This window comes from Rhamphochromis sp. 'chilingali' (assembly GCF_963969265.1).
Source record: "Rhamphochromis sp. 'chilingali' genome assembly, chromosome: 14".
Classification (NCBI taxonomy): Eukaryota; Metazoa; Chordata; class Actinopteri; order Cichliformes; family Cichlidae; genus Rhamphochromis; species Rhamphochromis sp. 'chilingali'.
The window spans coordinates 17253577-17274280 of NC_137941.1; positions in this window are offsets into that span (position 1 = coordinate 17253577).

Genomic DNA, 20704 nt, shown 5'->3' on the forward strand with positions numbered 1-20704 from the left:
TAAATCCAACTTTTCTGTAGAGCCTCTTGAATTAAAGCTGAAAATCTCCAGTTCTATTACATCTTAACTGTTTGATATAAAATCCACTGCAGTTGTGTACAGAGGCAAAACTACAAAACTGTGCCTTTGCCCAACAAATTATGGATTTACCTGTAAAATCTTAGAGTACAGGCCACTAATATCAGAACTAGGAACAGAAAACTTTCTGCAGAATTAAATGTGTGGCACAACAAGAAAGAAATTCATTGTCAGTAGTCTTGTTACTTAAGCACTGTGTAGCTATCTACAGTAAATGCATAAAATAGCGTCATGGTGGAGAAAGATTTTCACAATGTGAATCAGAAGTACCGAAAGACTGTGCATGGCTAAAGCTTCACTGCCAGGAAATACCACATATGCATAAGATGCAGCACAAATGCATGCCTTTTTTTTTTTTTTTGCTGGGCCTGCAAGAAACCCAGAACAAATTACACTGGCACAAATAGATTACCTGCATGTGGCTGGAACAGTCTGTGCTGTGACACTGATTTATGGTAGGCTGCTATCACATTTTGCTATTCACACTGCAAGGTCAAAACATACATGTGGCAAGCTTTAAGTGCACAGAAACAACAGTATAGAGTGGGTTACAGCATCTGTGCAATTGTCTACTTGGCTGTAATTTTACAATTTATTTATTTATTTATTTTTTAAATAGGAATCAATTTTTGCCGCAATTTAAAGGAAATTCTAGATTACAAAAGAAATCACTCCTGATGGATGCAGGAGCTCTGAGAGTAGAAGTGCAGGCTGAAAATGTCAGATATGGTGCTGAATGTCATGGTCACTCTGCTTCAGTGGCGTGGAAGAAAATCAGTGATCACACTTCTGCCGCACACAGGGACCTAACGCCAGAATAAAAACATCTTCTGTTCTGCTCTATGTTTACCTGAACTGAAAGTTATATTAAACTGTAATATCAATAGAACAAAATTAAACACATAGCACTTTATGTTAATTTATTATCAGTAGTGGGTGTCCCACAGCCAATCTAAACTCACAGCTACCGGCAGTCATCAGCAAATACTGTCATCAATCCTGTCTGGAGAAACAATTTGCTTACCTCAAACTCATCTACCCAGGAATCACCTTCTGTTACAGAGAGCGACTGGTTATTACATAGGAATGAGAAATGATTGCGAAGAATAATTAAAAGGCTTGAATCGTCCTTTATCTCTTTGTGAGGTTCTGCTGAGAGACGCCCCCACCGCCCCTGCAACATCAGTGTGAGTATGTGTTTAGAGCATGATGAATGAGTCACTGTGCTTCAGCTATTTTGGCAACAGAGTGATGATGATGGTACTAGATGAGTTAGTTAATGCCTCAAATATTCGGTGAGCTTTCAAGTGTCTTAAAAGAGAAATCCTGTGCCAGTGGAAAATCTTTAAAAAAAGAGTCATCTTCATCTACTTTTCCATCAACAAAGGATTTCATCAGTTAAAGCTTTTGGATAATTTTGTTTCTTCTTTTTAAAAAGAAAGAAGTTAGTTTCAAAATGTAAAGCTTGATAACACCCTTCGCTGTAAAATCAGAGTAGCAGGTTTGCTTACTGTTTCCTGCACAAACAATTTCCTACACCAAATTACAACACTGTGTTATACGTAAGATTCACGTTGCTAAATGCTTTTTTGCCATTTCACTGTTATTTTAGGCTTCTTGTTGTGCACAGTTAATTGCCACAAAATGTAATTGCCTGTTTTTATCCCTAAATGGATTTAAGTCGTGCTTAAATTCTGATATGAATCTGATGATCTGGTTGGATTTTCCCCACACAACCATCTCTTTTAAAGATGGTCTGAAAAAAAGAAAGGGCCTCAGTTGCGGTTCATATTATAAAGAGTTACCAAGAGAAAATACCCAGTGAGCAGCAGTCCAGGGAAAAATTCCCTTGTTGGAGTCATAGGTCAGAGGAGAATGGCCACACTGTTTCGGGATGATAGGAAGGCAATGGAAACTCAAATAATCACTCATTACAACAAAAATTTGCAGAAAAGCATCTCTGAAGATACAACACATCAAAACTTGGAGCAGGCGGCCTACAGCAGCAGAAGAGCACATCAGGTGCCTCTTCTGTCAGGTAAGAACAGGAAACTGAGGATACAAATGACACAGGCTCTCTTAAATCCTCTTGGCACACTTTGTCTCCCATAGTAACAAGATGACATTGTTTAAGTGGCAGAGCCCTCTTGAGTAATGTTGTTGACTAAGTCCATCACTTTGTGACCAGAGTGCAACCACCTTCTGTTGGCTGCTTCAGCAGAATAACACATCATGTCTCAAAGCTCACAAAGTTGAAGATATGCAATGAAGAATTTAGTTAAAGCAAAAGTGGGTCAACCTCAGTATTAGAAAGTGTAACCAATGATGTGCATGTTATTCTCTCCTTTATATTGTGTTCTTAAAACCCAAATACAATTGTTCAACAGTATTACACTAAAGGTACTAAATGCCTGCTGAACTGTATGGATGAATGCCTTTTAGTGAGAGTGCCCATTGTGTAACATCTGAAGTAGGACATGGCATGCTGGTCTCATAATCACAGACTATGGTGCAGCTATATATTTTTCACAGTTATATAACTGTACTTTACTCCTCCGCCTCACTGGACAGGGGAAGGATAGAACTCTGTGCAGTTCCCTGATTTCATGATTAGTTCGCTCAGGTTTGGTTATATCAGGAACAGAAAGCAAACCTGGAGATGTAAAACGAATCAGGGTTTATAATAACATCCAACATCATGGTATATCCTCCGGTTATGCCAGTTGCCGTGAAGGTATTTTGATATTGTTTGCATTTATGGCTGAATGAAGTGAAGAGTACTCAGAAAGGCCCCGACTACAGCATTAGAAAGCTTCAACATTCAGTCCAAATTTCTAGAAAAAGAAAATTATATTCAAATAGAAGAATCTGAGTATTGTTTTGATAATAGTAAAATAAAAAATCCAAGCATTTAGAGAAAATATTGTTATCTATTAGTAATTCAGTATATACAAGTAAAAACACAAAAATACAAAGACACAAACTTCTAGTAATAAATCAGAGAAAACCAGTTACTTTAATTTAAATGTACAATTTTTCAGTTATCAGCTGATTTTAATCCAACACAACTCAGGTAAGTAAAAAGTCAAGGCTCCACAGAGGTGTCTGAAATCTTAATTCCTTCCCATTTCCACTGCTTGCGAAGATAATTCATATTGTATGAATATGATTTATGATAAATCATAAACATGTGTGCTGTAGTCGCGGTGGCCGAGAGGTTAAGGCGTTGGACTCGAAATCCAATGGGGTTTCCCCGCACAGGTTCGAACCCTGTTCGTGACGATAAAGCTTTACTGAATTTCCCGGAGGAACCTACCTGAAAGATTAATAAAGTCCTATCTATATACTTTAAGGTGTGGTTTGGTTGTGATTGGCAAGTCTTTTCCTTATGAATGTGCTACATTCTTGGTTTCTTACTCAGAGCCACCGCTCCTTCGGCCGCAGGCTCTAAAACAGCTGATTACAAAGAAATGGTTAATGTCCATTTAGATACAGTCCCTCTGTGCTGAACTTAAAGTGACGTGCGGAGGAGTTTGACTGGCCTGCATAGAGCCTTACCTCAACTCAATCCAGCACTTAAGTGGTAAATCAGTTGTAAACATTCATTTTCTTAGTAAGTGTTGAGAGGCATGGACACAAACCATGTCTGTCACACTAGATGAGTGAAGTGTATCTTTAAATAACAATAGAGCCAATAACAGTTTGAAGTTTTCCAAAGGTCAACAAGCAGGTGTTCTGTAACATACAAAAACGTGATTCCTTACCAGCTTCACACCCATGAAAACTATCAGTTCTGTTCACAGACAGTGTGCACTGGAAACCATGTGTGTGCTGCTCTTGTAGCTTGTTTTCCAGTGTTTGGGGACAGGTGGCCCAGAGTCACTTTTTGGCAGCAGGTCTTGACTTTCTGATCAGTAATCTGCTCACTGTCTGCTCTGGCTGGAGGACACAAACCTGTGGAGTGTTGACCATATTGCATCTTATTAGGTTTCACTTTCTGAGGAAGAACAACATCTGTTTGGAGCGTTAGGTTCCCATGAGAGCAGCGTTTCTGAGCCGGTGGACTTCTTTTATCCACCACTGGTTGTCTTACCAGCTGAAATGATCAGACTAGTCCCATGAGTAGGCACTGTTAATAGATATTTCAGAGGTGTTGAGGTATGAATAATTAGATTAGCATCCTTTATACTACATTACAGGGAAAACATGTTGCAATCGTAGCAGCATAGACAGTTCATAATGCTGTATGATATGTTATAAGGTAGAGAAGATAAAAAAAAACCCACTATAATTATCCACTCCGCTATTATCAACATATTAACAGGCTTGTGGTGATGCTGACATACTATAATGCAGGTTCATCATCATAATTATTCACTCATGAAGATATAGTCATATGAGAAAGAACATTTCCACAGGACTCTCTGTAATCCGGTGGAAAAATAAGCCCACTCTGTGATTCGGCAGCTTGTAGAACCTCCTGTGGCAGCAATAACTTGAAGTAATTGTTTTTGTTATCATTTAATCAGTCTTTCATATCATTGAGCAGGAATTTGGACAATTTATGCACAAGTCTATTAATGTCCAGAGACAAGATTTCAATCAGGTTGAAATGAGGTTGTGGACTTTGGGCCACTGCAACACAATGATTGTTTTCTTCTTGAACCATCCTGTAAATTTACGCTGGTGTTTGGTATTATTAGCCTGCTGCATACCCAGTTTCAGCCAAGCTTTAGCTGACAGACCTGTAGTCTCACATTTGACCTTTAGAATGGTCTTCATACATTTGATTGGCAACATCTGGCTGATTTATACCATCTAAATTCCTTTGAAAGCACCAGGGGTGTACAGGACTGCGCAGAGTCCTGTGAAAATTTGGTTTTTACACAGCTGTATAATCAGATTTCCTGGTAGCGTAATATTTACTAGTCAGAAAACGCTAAAGTGTGTGAACCAGAAACACCTAGGGCTTGCTTACCTTATCTGCCTGAGATCATAAAAAGTGATTATTTCACTGTAGCACGGATTCTCACTACTGAAATCAGAGCAGTTCATCTTGAAATAAAGAAACTAATTAAGAACTTACTTATATAAAAAAAATAGCTCAGTTTGTTAAATTAAAATAAATAAATCAACCCCTGTATTTTTCATCAGTTTCCAATTTTCGCATCCATGTGAAAATGAACAAAGCTACTAAAATCATGAAATAAAAACAACATTTTAAACAAGCATGTGACTTGTCTAGTGATCATTTTTAGATTTTAATTCAAATTAGACCAGCTGGGATGCTTGATGTTTTGCCATAATCTGTTTTAATGAATATAGTACTATATTTTGTAAAATATTTAAACAAAAAACAATATTAAAATGGCAAAAGTGAGTGGAGGAAGGATCAAGAAATTAGACAACCAGTCACTTTATGTGCTGAGGAATCAGCTTTGAGAATTTTTTCTTAAAGCTAAACATGGGCTACTGTGATCCAGTTTGTAGTTACAGGGAATTATCCGTTATTAAGAATGTTGTTAGCAGTGGTACAAAAGTTATACTAACTGCAATTCTCCTTATGCTGCAACATTGTAGTATCATGGCAGCTGGCAAAGGCAAGATGATTGACATTGATTGCCGCATAAACAAGCCAACTGATAGATATATGTATTTATATCCATCCAAAACAAGGCATTTGGCTTGAGGCAGTTTTCAAATCAGCAGGCCATGAATATCAAATCATTCAGAATTACGCAGAAGAGAGCGACTGGCGGACATCTGGTCGACTGGTGCTTGTGCTCTGCTGCCTGCTTGTTAGCATATCAGAGAGAGAGAGAGAGAGAGAAATGCATCTTTCAGCCAGAGACAGAAAATAGCACGTAGCATATGTTTCCAAAGAAGAACAGATCATTTAAACAGAGATTATTGTTTTATTTGAACATTTCAGAAAAGTGCCTTCAGTTTACATAACCTCCAGAAGAACACATGCATGAGCCAGTTTTAGACAGAGCTCCTCTTTGTTTTTAACTGATGAAGTTGAAAACAAACCACCCCAACCGCTCCACTCTGAGCCACCGCCACTGTTATCCAACCTTGTTTATGAGTCCCCTGTGCTGCGAGAATACGTAACGCACACTGCAGGAGAAAGGGAGGGTTTGCTACAGAATTTTTTCAACTGGAAAGATCGCCCTGAACCATCTTCCATCCTCTGAATTTATTTCAAGACGATGTGAAATTGTCACTTTCTACGTAAGTGAAGCAAGGACAATTGCGCTCATTGTCGACATGCTGCCTTGCTTGCCGTCGGCTGGTTGCCTGCATGTTTTCAGAGGAATGCATTATCCTGAAGAGGCCTGTCTCTTTGAGCTCATTTACCATCCCCTGTATTCATCAAAAGATGAAGCTCAAACTCAAAATGGAAGAAAGATTTCATATAAATAAGCAAATATTATGCACTTTGTACATAAATTAAGAAAGAGGCAGATACAGATAAAGAAAAGGTGGATTGTACAGTTATCTTTTTTTTTTTCATTACAAAAATCCAATTTTTTACTTTCATTTTCATGATACTGTAGGTATCTTAAAAATGTGTCTAAGGTCCAGCCAGAATCCTAAGTATTTAAAACAAAATCAATAGTTTCAGTTTTACGACTATGAAGAGAATGGAGGCTACTTTTAGGTGACCTTATGAATATCATAGACTTAATTTTACTGAAATTTAAAACAAGCTCATGCTTGATAAGAGATTTTTGAAATGTATCAAAACCAGACGAGATTTGCAATGTTCAGTTTAAACAACAAGCGAGTGGAATATATAATAGTGTCATCTGCATAAATACACATATTACAGTTTTGGCTGGTAGAGATAATATTGTTTGTACACAAGGTGAAAAAAAAAAACAGATCCAAGAATGGTTCCCTGTGGAACGCCTGTTAAAATGACCTGAACCCTCCTCTACATGAAACCATTTAGAGAACTCTTAATCTAAGAGTGAGTCAATCTATTGACTGAGAATATATTGATGCCATGAATCGAATGTTTCTGATAGATCAGTGATCCACCTAAAGCGTTTCAGTAATATTACTGAGTAGACATGATGCAGCTGTTGTGGTACTGTGACATGCTCTACTAATATACATTTTTAGTTTACATCAAAAAGTAACTTTCTGTCGCAATATCCCATAAATAACTTAGTTTAGCCTTAGCTTCTCATATGCAGCCCTACATTTCAGATTGACAAGACAACACCAAAAGGTCATCTAGGTAGCCATTCTTGAGTTTACTGTTAAATTATATGATCAGTATTAGCTGATAGATTTATTTTTGCAGTGAAGTTTTAACTGACTTTTAAATCCTGATTTTTTCTTTTCTTTCCTCTTTTTTGTGTTTCTTTTAAGCTTGACAAACTAACGTTTAGGAGAGAAAAAATGACACATTATTCCTCTCATAGTGTTGGCTGACTTTAGGAAATGTTACGCATATTTTTTTTTATTAATGACTTTTTTCTTTTCTAAAAGTACATATAACCCATCCATGATGGCTGAAAAAGTCAAGGTTCAAACTCGTGGCCTTATAAACAGTATCCAATAATGACAATGACATGAACAAACACTGAATCTCAACAGGCACAAGTCAAGATAGCAAACCACATAAAGCAGAAACCCGTTTTGTCTCCTGAGCTGACATACGAATGGTTTCCCCGTTGGGAAACCACCGATGTGGAAACAATTTTTCATTTTGATTATCGGGTTCTCTTTTTGTGCTCCTTCTGCCAAGCATCTCCACAAGTCTGACACTGATGCTATTCAGATCATTTCTAAGAAGCTCAGAATTGATTATAAATGGATCAAATGACAAATGCAGGGTGCTAAAAAATATTGTTTTGCATGCAAAATAAATATACATTTTCCTGGCACTGTAAGAACTCCACCATGTAACGACACAGTCAGCTACTGCACACAATGCACAGCTCATTGAGCTGGCTATCTTTACAGGGGCTGGCTTATGATGTGGATAGAATGATGGTGGTTAACATCAACCTAATTCCCCTGTTATTACTTCTCTTTCCAGAGAAAAGATGAGAAGTACAATTTAAGACCTGACCCAACATAAAAAAAAGCATTAGGTTTGTTTGCAGCGTGACAAAAATGTAATAAGAAGCTCAACGTGTCATTAAAATGTCTGCATCGATCAATATCTGTCAGGCTTACATCTACCAGAACTGCAGGTTTACACAGGGACCAGCCAGAGTGTGTCATGATTACAGGAACAGCTGCTGACACGAACCTGCAATATTAAGTCATTATATTGATATTAAACAAATCTTACTATAGTCTTGAGAATTATCAGGGTAGGGTTCATTTTACATAGAAATAGGGGAAAGATGGCAGTGTCTTTTACTCGCTTTACCTTTCTTTTTTTTCCCCAAATACATATATTACAAATGCCAAAAACAGAACATGATCCAATGACATTTAGTTTCTTTGAAGACATACATCTCAGTCAGTGGCATAACTCCCCTGAAATAATTAAAGCTAAACAATTTACATTGTACATACGAGTTTTAAAAAAAGTGAAAAATTTTATGGTAATTTGGGTAAACTAACCCATTGGCAAATCTTATTTTATCAGAATTTCACAGCTCATAGAAAGAATAATATCTGTGTATTTCTGCATCTCTGGGCATGTAAACAGGATGAAAGTTATCATCCATGAAAGGTTAGAATAAGAGATCTTTTTGATATCAGACAAAGATGATATCTGACTCCAAAGCAGTTTAAAAATTCCTGAAAGGCTGTCTTAAAGCACAAGCAGTAATTAGCCATCACTTCATTTAATGGGGGAATGTTAAAACAGTGATTAGCCTGTCTTTGTTGACTTGATTAATTCATTCGCTGGCGTGAAAGCAAGCAGCTGCAAGTCTGCTAATCAGTGGCAACAATCATCACAACACTGTAATCTTAATGACTATCTGAGTGAGGAAAAGATAATATTCAGCAAAGAACTATCGATCATCTTTTTTTTTTAGACAAAAGCATATCAAATCTACATATATATTTTTACATTTAAACGTGTAAAATTGTGACTAAATACATTTTCCACTTGCCAGTAACATGTCTAAGTGTTGTGCCAAGAATGGCTTCGATGCTCTTTATACATCACGTGTTCTGACATCGATGAGTATTCAAACCTCACAAGCAAATCAACACTGAACTGAGTGAAGCAAATAAAAATGAAAGGATTAGAAAAAAATCAGGATGACTCATACTGCAACTAATGAAGCGACTGGAGCTTTAAATTCATGTACGCTGATTCCTGAGAGTTACTCGAAAGGCTTCAAAGGATTAAAGGACAGATGTCTTATGGTTTTAAAGAGATATCATGTGATGATGCCATGTAAAACAAAGGGACGTCCTTTGTTTTACATGGCATCATCGTTTTGCAGATGAGGTTTTCACATAAACTATTGTTCACTAAGTAAAAAGCAAGGTACGGTTCTTAGGAATAAAATACATTTTTATGAACAGTTCTTTTGTCTCTCCTTCTTCGCTTTGACTTACATAACAATGTTGTGACACTATGTCAATGAAAATAATGTTCATACCTACATCCAAATCTTTAAAATTATTTCTACAAAACCGATCAGACAGAATTTTTACCCTAGATAAGTGACATTAACTTAGTAATCAAATCATTCTTCAGTATGGCAACTTTTTGTTGTTGTGCATAAATTATAGTTTCCTATTTTTTGTAGCACAAAAAGAACAAATGACAACGTTAGCATACATACAAAATACATACATGCATAAATGTAGCCACTGTAACATTACCCACAGGATTGCTGTGTTTGAAAAGGATAAAGCCTCAACTTTTACATCATAACATTTTGGGGCCAGAAGGGACCGTATTTAGATGAGAGGGGGGTATGTGGAAGGTTTTCTTAATCTTTGGCAACATTGCACAGACATGCACATCTCTTACACTCTTACAATGAATCTAACAACAAGTAAGCCAAATATTTGCGTATAACATGCCTCAAAGGACTCAGCAACAACACAGTCAGCAGGTCCACTTCAGTGACATGAATTAGTACCCATGAAGCCTAGCAGATAGCTTAACGCCCACCTTTCACTCAGCATGGCCAAGAACACATACAAAATAATACAATACAATAAAAAACGGTGATCCACTGACCAATTGTGCCAAATGGGAAGATTATTAAAAACAGTTTTTTGTACTAGTCTGAAAACGTGCTTATATCTGCTCAAAGGGGCTGGCATTTTTAACATGGCAGTTTATGGTGACTGACTCACTTTTCTAGTTAGTTTCTAGTGGCCATTAGAGGAACTACAGTTTTTGAAACTTCAAAGGTTATACTTGGAAATGATTTTAATTGCCTTAAATTTATGTGAGCAAAGTCCCGATACTGTGTGCTTTGGTTCACTAAAACAAGTGACTCAATTAGATTTCCTAACAATTAACTTAATGTTCAAGAAATTGTTCAGCTTCTCACTGCTCATGATTATATTATTATTTTACATCTTTGGTTTGGTCTTGTTCAATGACTGCAGTCTTGTTCAGCGCGATACTTTTTAAATAAGACAGCTTTGGCTTTTTTAAAGATCCAGTACAAATGCAGCATATTTCAAATCTGCCCACATATATAGAGGCTAAAATACACTTGATTTAGAACATTTACACAACTTTAGCTCATTTAACTTCTACGCTCCAACAGGTCACTGAAATTACACTTAGTAAAAACAGATTTTGATCTTTCTAAATGCAAGTTGGCATTCCACAGCAGGTAAACCTCAACCTTAAATAATAACAATTATAAATGGCTGAAATGTTAAAAGACTGAAGTCAACATTGGCCTGTGCACTGACAAGTATTTTATACTGACAGAGCGCATGTGCATAAAATGACCAAAACCATCAAAGCCTCTCATTTTTTTACTCTCCTAACTTATCTGTGGCTCTCACTGTAACCCCTCATGTTTTCTTTGTTTGTGATTCAACTAAATCATGTCACAAATATATGATTTCACTTTAGAAATAATTTATTGCAAAGTGATTTCACATTGCAAACCTTGCTGTGTCCATATTAAAATAAATTTTGTGCCAAGTATTTATTGCAGTTGAACACTTGTGTGTATGTAAAAAAAATTCAACATATATTACTGTAATGACTCATACTTTGCAATGTGCTTATTATAGCAAGTACAGACATAAGCTTAATAAGCTTTATTTAGCTACTCTACATTGGGATTTGGATGTGGGCACGATTTTTAAGTATGTTTTCTAGAGATGGACCGATCCGATATTACGTATCGGTATCGGTCCGATACTGACCTAAATTACTGGATCGGATATCGGAGAAAAATAAAAAATGTAATCCGATCCATTAAATATCACGAAAGCACCTCACAAAACTTGCAACACGCCGTAACTCGCCTCAGAACGTATGCATCACGTGATAGAGCGGCTGTGGCATGCGGGACCTGTCGGTGGTCTGGATAGCATGTGGAGCTTCGCTAGCAACCTGGCATTTCATCTCCGACAAAGTTATCCCCGAGAGAAGTAAAGCAAGTGTGTAAGTCCATCTCTGAATGTTTGTAAAGCATTCCTGCGTTAAGCTTAACAAGCGACTGCCTCTCGCTCTCCGGCTGCTACTTCAATCGTGAAACTGCTTAAATCAGCTGATCGGCTTTTCTGTCGCAGTCTGTCTCTCGTTTGTTTTTGGTCCACTTTGCGCCAGAAAGAGCAAACCAGCGGCTGAACAACAGCAGCACGTTTAAGCTTGATAAGCTGTTGTTAGAATTTATTTAATATTAATTTCTACACCAGGATCTTTTTCTACGTAGCTGACGGCTGGTAACTGTGCAGGGGCGGATCTAGCAAAGTTTAGCCAGGGGGGCCGATAGGGCATTAACTGGGAAAAGGGGGCACAAAGACATACTTTTCTTTCTTATTCTCATTTAAAATGTCTAGCTTTTAATAAATAATTATCTGACACCCAAAGTTTTAATTTGATGTAAAATGAATAGAAGTCAATTACTGTATATAGTGACTATTAAGTCTAATATATATACCCTAGTAAGCTATAGTACTTTTTACTTTGGGAAGGTACCATCTGTGCAGTCTGCAATTTTGTTGAAGAAAGATGTTGAATCTATTTAATATTTCTTGAAAAATAATTGATTTCTGTGCATTTTTTTTCACACTGCATCAAATTAAGGTTGATTACGTCGATTAAGCATCATGAGGTGGCGCGTGAGGGGTGGTTCCCTATTTTTTATTTATTTAATTTTGTTGTTGCTGGGAGTTGGAACCCTATTAGTTAGGTTGCTTAATATTTACGCTAAGTACTCTTTAAAATACCAGAATAGGGAGGATGGTGTAGGTCTAAGTTTATTAGATTGATCAGTATTGCTGAACTATGAAATATTTTTTTTGTATACAGGTATAACAGAATAGCTTTAGTGTAGTTGTTGTTTTAAACTTGAGTATGAACTTGCAGACTTGCAAAATGCAGCAAGATATTTTAAAAAACAGTTTTGTTGATTAAAAAACACTATATCGGATTCATATCGGTATCGGCAGATATCCAAATTTATGATATCGGTATCGGTATCGGACATAAAAAAAGTGGTATCGTGCCATCTCTAATGTTTTCAGATAATATTAAAAATGAAAAAAAAGGTAAAATATTGGTAAATTGATATGCTTATCAATTAACACAACTGCTTTTGTATAAAAGTGACAGTATATCTCCTGAAATCCTGACTGCTCTTCAAAGAGCTCAGTGTTTGGATTCACAGCACTGCACAACAAATCCAAAGTGATTTCTGTTGCCTCTGTAGGTCTGTCACGCAGACACAATCCTCGTTTCATCTTGATAGTTCGGTTTATGAGCACGAGAAGTGCTGTATGTGCGTTATTACAACCAGTAAACACAGTGACCTCGCAGTCCCTGGTGTCATCTGATAAGCCAAAGTAATCAAGCTCCCCCTCATGAGATGCCCTCATTAGCTTAAACATTTGATAGCTGAATCTTGGGTTAGCAGCCTCTTCTCCTATAATCCCATTAGCTTCATCAAGCTCAGGCCTTACTGGTGGAGGAAATGGCTGCCAAATTGTGTGCATCTGGAACATATTTTCAGAGTCCACATAAGGATTTCTGAAATTCACATCTGGGCAAAGCTGTTTTAAAGCCATTTAGCAGATTTATGGAAATCCCATTAAAGTGTAACTGACTGAAGTCAGTGCTGTTGAAATTGGAAGATACAATGTTGTGACAAAAATTGCCTGGGCTCATTTTTGAAAACAACGTCCTATGAATAAATTGTAGAAGCACAACTGTAAAAAAGAGAAAGAGAGAGTTTGAAAAGACAGATGCCTGATGACCTCACTCCTTGTGGCCATTGATGAAAACGAGTTAACAACTTCATGAAATACATTAGGATAAAAAAAATAAAGCAGCACAATGCACCCTGGTTGCTGTAAAGCAGAGTGACAGCAGGAAATAGGTGCTTTGCATATTGTCTTCCCTAATGGGAAATTCTCACTTACCTGCAAGGTCATTTTCACACATGACTGCTTCATAGATTTAAAGGGCATTGTAAGGCAGATATTTAGAAATCATACTAAATATTTGTTTTTGATATCTAGAATAAATTTGTATTTTCACTGAAAAATGCAAAGCAGAAAAGAAAAACAGCTTGTTGGGGGATGTGGGATGCTGCAATGAAAACAACAGCAGCCGATCTTTCTCAGATCTTTCTCAGAGCTGTGTCTTTTATGACATTCACTTTGAATTAACTCCATATGATGCCCAAACAATTAGCTAAATTAATATTTAATTAAGCCTCATATTTAATTACGATCAAATATGAGGCTGCATCTGCACCAACACTGTAACCGCGATAAAGCCAGTGCACCCATGTTTAGCAGTTGTAATACTTAGTGTTTGCCACCTTACTTTGAGGAGAATGAATGCTAATGGAAGCACAGCTGAAGCTGCTGGGTATGTCAGTCCTCCATGAGGGACCCTGATGGTACAGTATTTGCCAAAATCATCAGTCTATCCTGTGTTTTAAACTATTTCAGTTTAAAATATATATATTTTTTAAAATGTGCCAGAGAGCGATGGGCGTGTGGCAAATAACCATGTCTATAAATCTGATGAAGGAAAAGCTTAAAAAGCTTAAACTTGTGACAGACACACATCAGCATTGCCAGGCCCAGACCTATCCTGCTGGCATAGCTTAAAGGATGTGTAAGTACAATGTGAAAAATTCTTACAAACAACATGACACATAAATATAAATGCAACATCCATTAGCTATATAAATGTAACAGTAAGGTGTGTTATTTCTATAGCGCCAAATCACAATAACAGTGATTTATATATTTTAAGGTAAAAACCCAACAATAATATAGAGAAGCTCCAACAATCAGATGATCCCCCTAAAAGCAAGTGCTCGGCGACAGGGGGAAGGAAAAACTCCCTTTCAACAGGATGAAACCTGAGGCAGAACCAGGCTCAGGGAGAGATGGCCAACTGCCATGACTGGCTGGGAGAGAGGGGAGGAAGACAGGGCAAAGACACAGAGACGCAGAGATTAATACTAACCAATGATTAAATTCAGAGTGATGTTTAAACACACAGTGAGTGAAAGAAGGTGAGTGAAATAGAAACAGTGCATCATGGGGAAGCCCCCAAGCAGCCTAGACCTATTGCAACGTAACTAAGGGAGGTTCGGGGTCATCTGATCTAATCCTAACTATATGCTTTATCAAAAAGAAAAGTTTTAAGCCTAAAAGCAGATAAGATGATCTGTCTCCTTAATCCAAACTGGGAGCTAGTTCCATAGAAGAGGGGCCTGAAAGCTGAAGGCTCTACCCCCCATTCTACTTTTTTCCTAAATATCCTTGGAACCACAAGCAAGCCAGCAGTCTAAAGAAATAGGCACCAAATACACTGCAATCAGGAGATGACATTGTTTCATACAGTAAGTCATGAAACTGCATTAAAAACAGTCTGCCAACAGCAGTGGGAAACAGTAACAACAATGTTAATTGCTTAACCCACAATCAGCAACAGTTTCTGTAATAATTTTAAATAGTTTTTGCAAGAAAAAAGTTCAGTATGGCTTCTAAATACAAATATTCTCAATTTTTTCCTTCTACAACTATTCAAATCTTAACATTTTGTGCACTGAATAGAAAAGTGACTTCAAAAAACAAAAAGTGTATCAAGGATGAGACTCACATAGGAAATATCCCGTATGTGTTAGAAAAAGCTTGTGGGAAATTTTGTTTTCATGCATTTTTGGCAGAAACGTGTTTAAAGGCCGACAATCCAATGTAACAAAAAAAGGAATCTATCACAATAACCGCCGACCACAACAATGTGCCAGGAGAGCCAGCTCAATAAAACTCAGCGTCCAATATGGCCCGCCATGAAATGATCGACGGTGTAATGAAGAAGCTAATGAGGGGGATCAAGATCGCTGCAGAGCCAATAAATCAACACAACTGTGCCTACAATGATACAGGAGCAATCAGTAATGCTGGTCAGTGCGCAGGGAGCAGAGGGAGGATGGGGGCTGGGGAACAGAGAGGGGAGGCAGACATGGGGGTTGACACTTTAATGCAAGTCAATGTCTAGAATATCCTGGTTTTATTTGTCTTTTAGAAAAGCATAGCTTCAGTGTGAAGTCAGCACCTAATGGGGAAATCATTCAGTAAAAACTTCCTGTCTAAATATATATAAATGTGATAATCACTACAATTATATTTTTGATGGCACTTTTCCAGGTAAAGACTGTCCTTGGATCCTGTCTGAAAAATCAATACGGCTCTGCTCTGATCAGCACACTGTGAGGAAGATTCCCAAGCGTAAGCAAGTTGAAGCAGAAGGTCAATCAACACTTCAGTCCAGATGCATCTGCAGGGAGGCACTTAAACAGCACCTTTTTGAAATCATTTAAAAATCATTAGTCCTCGTGCTGAAATCAGAGGACAGTCCGCCTCTGTTTCAGTCAATACTGATCAATTATTAATTGCAAATATTTACAGAGTGGGACTGAAAAAAAACTTTTTTCTTCCTCACAACAAATCAACCAAGGTTGGGATGTTTCTGTAGTTAGAGTACGTTGTAGCTAACACATACCAGAGCTGCTGGTCAAACCATAGCCACAAGGGTGACCAGGAAACTATTTTCACCCCAAAATCAATACACATTAGGCACTGTAGTGTAGTGATTCTCAGACTAGGGGTCTTGACCTTTCTACAGAGATAACTAGAGAGCAGCTCATTTTGGGAGGAGGGAATACAAAACAACTATATGTATATATAAGAAACATAAAATCTCAAGCCTGAATTCACTCACAATAAAAAAAAAATAGTGAAAAGGTTCCACCAAAAATCATTAAGGGCAATAAATGCCGCCAGCAGACATCAAAAAGCCAATCACATGATCACAACTCATTGCATTTAGGTATGTAGACACGGTCAAGATGATCTGCTAATATTCAAACTGAGATTCGAAACGGTGACCAGGGGTGATGTAAGTGACTTTGAATGTGCTCTTACCTGCTGGGATTTTCCCACACAACCATCTCTAGGGTTTACAGAGAAAGATTTTAAAAAGAGAAAATGTCCAGTGCGCGGCATGTTTCTAGGTGAAAATGGTTTGTTGATACGTGGGGTCAAAGGAGAATGGCCAGAGTGCTTCGAGCTACTTTGAGCTGATAGGAAGGCAAGAGCAGCTCAGATAAACTCATTTTAACCAAGCTATGCTTGAAAGACCAAATCTGTCCCTTTTTGACCACAGTGTGTGCTCAAATGGCTTCCACAGTCACCAGATCAGACAGTGAGCGCGAGAGTCCATGCAGGTACCCACAATTGCAGAGTATTTACATTGTAAATACTATTATATTATATTTTCTTTGTTATTTACTGTGCTAAGTGCCTTCCTTTTACTTTATATCTTATACTTTTACCACGGTTATTTATTACTATGCTGCTTCTTGTTTTATTGCTGCTGGCCTCTGTGAGCTACCAAACAAATTTCATTGCATAACTACAATGACAATAAAGTTCTTCTTATCTTATCTTAAAATGTGTCTATATAGTAACAGTGAGCGTGTACCCTGGGCAGTGGACATCAAGCAGACCTGTATAACAGGAATGACTATTCATCTGTGGGACCTCCAGCTGTCTTTACTCACAAAATCAAGCGATAAAGGGTAAAACCTGCATTACTTTTAATGCCCAGAAGAAGAAAACTGTGTTTGTCAAAAGAGTTAAGATTGTTTAGAACTCTATTGGAAAACAGTCCTCCCTTGTTTTATCACCTCAGTAAACACAATGGATTAGTTTATGGGCGCCGTCAGCAATTATAATTCCTACTAAATGCTTAACTTTGCACATCAGTAAATAATTCCTTTGGTTTCGCATACAGAGCTGCTCCACACTCAGTGTGTCTGGTTCTTAAAAACTAAGATGACGACACCAAAAACGCTCAACCTGAGGCTTCATGGCCACACTAATAGCTGGAGATGTCCCTTTACAGTCTTTCTGCGTATAAACTATTAAAGGAAATCTATCTTATGAGAAGCTGTGTAAATGTTATTAGAGTTCAAATATTGGATTTTATGCTACTTTATATTAACTGTCAGTTGTTAAAGTTTTATAGTTTCATTTTTAAAGTTCTTTTTTGTTTTTGAGTTTCAATTAGTTTAAAGGTTTTTTTTTCTCTGTTTAGTTTTTATTGTTTAAAAATGTTTAGTTTTAGTTCAGTTTGTATTCATGTCAGTGTTAGTTTTAGTCCTTTGACATAGAGGACATGTGCTGGAAGCAATATTTAGGAAAAATCAGTACATGTATTAAATAAAAACAAAGGCCTTCTTTAAAGCATTTGACTCTTAGTCTTATAGACATCCAGAGTCTCAATAAACATGCTCATCAAAGCCTCAGGCAGGTTCTTCGATCTAATACATTTACTTTTATTTCAGTTCACTAACACCCCTTTTCACATCAAGTTTTGACAGTTTAGTTGTTCATTATGATGAATTGCTACCACTGTAACCCTATATATTTGACAGAAAATAGGGCATGCAGGGAATGCATAATATCCCCCCTTTAAATAAATACTTCAAATGCATGACCAAACAGGTACATGTACACTGAAGTATTAAGGCAGGGAAATAGTACTTCTTTGAGCAAAGACTAGATGCTGATTAAAGAAGACAACCTTCAGCTCTGTGTGAGTTTTTCCAGCGTGCACAGCCTTTGTGCCAACACAGCTGAGAGTGGACCTGACCAACATTAAATATTCATAACAAAATAGGCAAAATCATATGCAAGGCAGGATTTAGTATAGGCTAAGTACTGCATATACAGTGTTAAGCCTACTACTGTGAATAGACCTTCATGCATAATAATGCCAGTAAAGGCTAATGGTGGAGGGGCATCCTGGTGCCTGCAGATGCACCATGGAGAGCCAGGTGCCCAGGGGAGGGATTGGCAGAGTCGAGCTCACTCAACACACATGCAAATGCCTGTTGGGGATTTCCCTCCACTGTGCACTTAGCGATAGCCATGCAGATATACCCCTATAATGCTGTTACATAGATGAACATCCCTGGTGACAGACCCTGATGCCATGCCCAGTTGCCCTCCATTCAAGAGCAAAAGCAAACACACACTCAGTCTGAAAACATGCAGAGGTTGCCAACTGAAAATAATGAGCAGATATCAGTATTTGCAGAAATAACATATTAAATCTGATCAAGACTTTAATTAAATGATCCAGACCATGTGTGGAAGAAATATTTAATTCAATGCATTTAAATGACAATAGAGTCTGTCTTTGCAGGGCGCTGCAGGCAGCTTGTATTGTGTCCCATGTTTGATTTGGGACCCAACCAGTGTATTTACATAATCTGAATTAAATGTAAATCAAGCCGTTTCATCTGCCTGCATCAGTCTCCCTGGATTTGAGGGGTTAAAAAGCGTGTGCTCAAAAACAGCACCTCTCAGCATGGTGGGTGGGGGTGATCCCCATTGTTGAAAAATCTGGAGTTAAAGGCCTGGAGCCTCTTCATTTCAGCTTCCTCTGCGTTTTTAAAAATCTAGCCCAGATGCCCCCTTGAAGGAAAAGGGCCATCCAGTTTGTATTTGTGATACAATTCACGTAAATGAGGCAGTTTGGCCTTAATCCTTGCCTAATTAAGTGCCAGTCTGCTGAGGCAGACTGCTAAGGGCCAAAGCGCAATACCTGTCGAATTATGGGAACAGCTGGAGATCAGCAGATCAGCACCACATTATTATCCTGCTCATTTATCGAGAGCCTAAAACAGGTGGACTCTCAACTCCAGTTGGCCGTCTTTATTTCTGTTGCTTTTCTTTCCCAATTAGGCTAATAATTTCCTGGAATCTGATGCTGGGAAAACAAGAAATTCTGTGGATTATTCACCCAAAAAGCTGTAAGACTAACTGTCTGTAAGCTTTTCTTCCCGCTGCAGCAGCCAGAAAATGGCGATACCTCTGAAATGTTCTGCATTAATTAATAAAAAACCTCATCAAATTAGCATTAAAATAATTATGGAATGAATAATGAATAACACCGAGCTGTTTGCCAAGGGGAATTTAATTAAACAATCAAAATTCTGTGTGTGGTGAAACAGTTCACGGTGGTGCTCTGCTTTTCTTCAGTGCTTTGATTTACTGTCGAATATGCAGGAGGTGCTCTAAGATTATACACTTCCAGCTTTGTAAAAATATACTGAAGCATCCAGGAAAAGTGTTATAAGCCAGTGCTGTGACCTACATAGTAGAATTTACAATTGTCCCTCTGTGATCAGCAGCTAATCAAGGCTGCCCTAGTTAGGCAATGTTACTGAGCGCCAGAGTGCAGGCAGTGTTGCCGGGCAAAATTCTGCAAAAGTCTCCTGTACATGAAAAAAACCTTTATCATATAAAGCAAACAGTCTGTTGTTCACCACGTGTTATAAAAAAAAATAATTAAAAAAAGATGAACATGTGTTTATTTTAATGTGGGGGTTGATCTCCCTTAATTTAGAAAACAGTGCTGCTCTTCGGCGATTCCTTTTAACAATAATTTATGTATGTTTTACCATTAGTGGTAGTGGTACATACCTTAAAAGTAAGTCTCTTCTATTGCGTTTGGATGTAACGCCACCTGCTGGCCACTTTGAGCTGGTGCTGGTGAATTAATAAGTCTCATCATAGCCAGTGTAATGGAGCAGTGAGGTATGTAATTAAAGCCTCTAGTTCAACTGCATTTTACAGTAACTTTCTAATAGTTCAATGACTTTTGTGTTTGCATGTAGTTTAAGCAATTTATTAACTTTTTAGTCACTTTGTTTCGTTCGCCAATGTGCTTTGATTGTATAAATTTCTTGTGTTTGCTATTTATTCCTGCTGCCTTACTATTTATATTTTACTCCTGCACACATAACTTTGTTGTACGTGTAAAATTACAATAAAGAGATATTCTATTCTTTTTTCCTACCTACTGAAACTGCACACAATTCTTGGCCATTGCTATTTAAATTTAACTGAACCCTGCAAAAATGTTTCATTCCTCTGAATTTTATCCCTCTTAAAA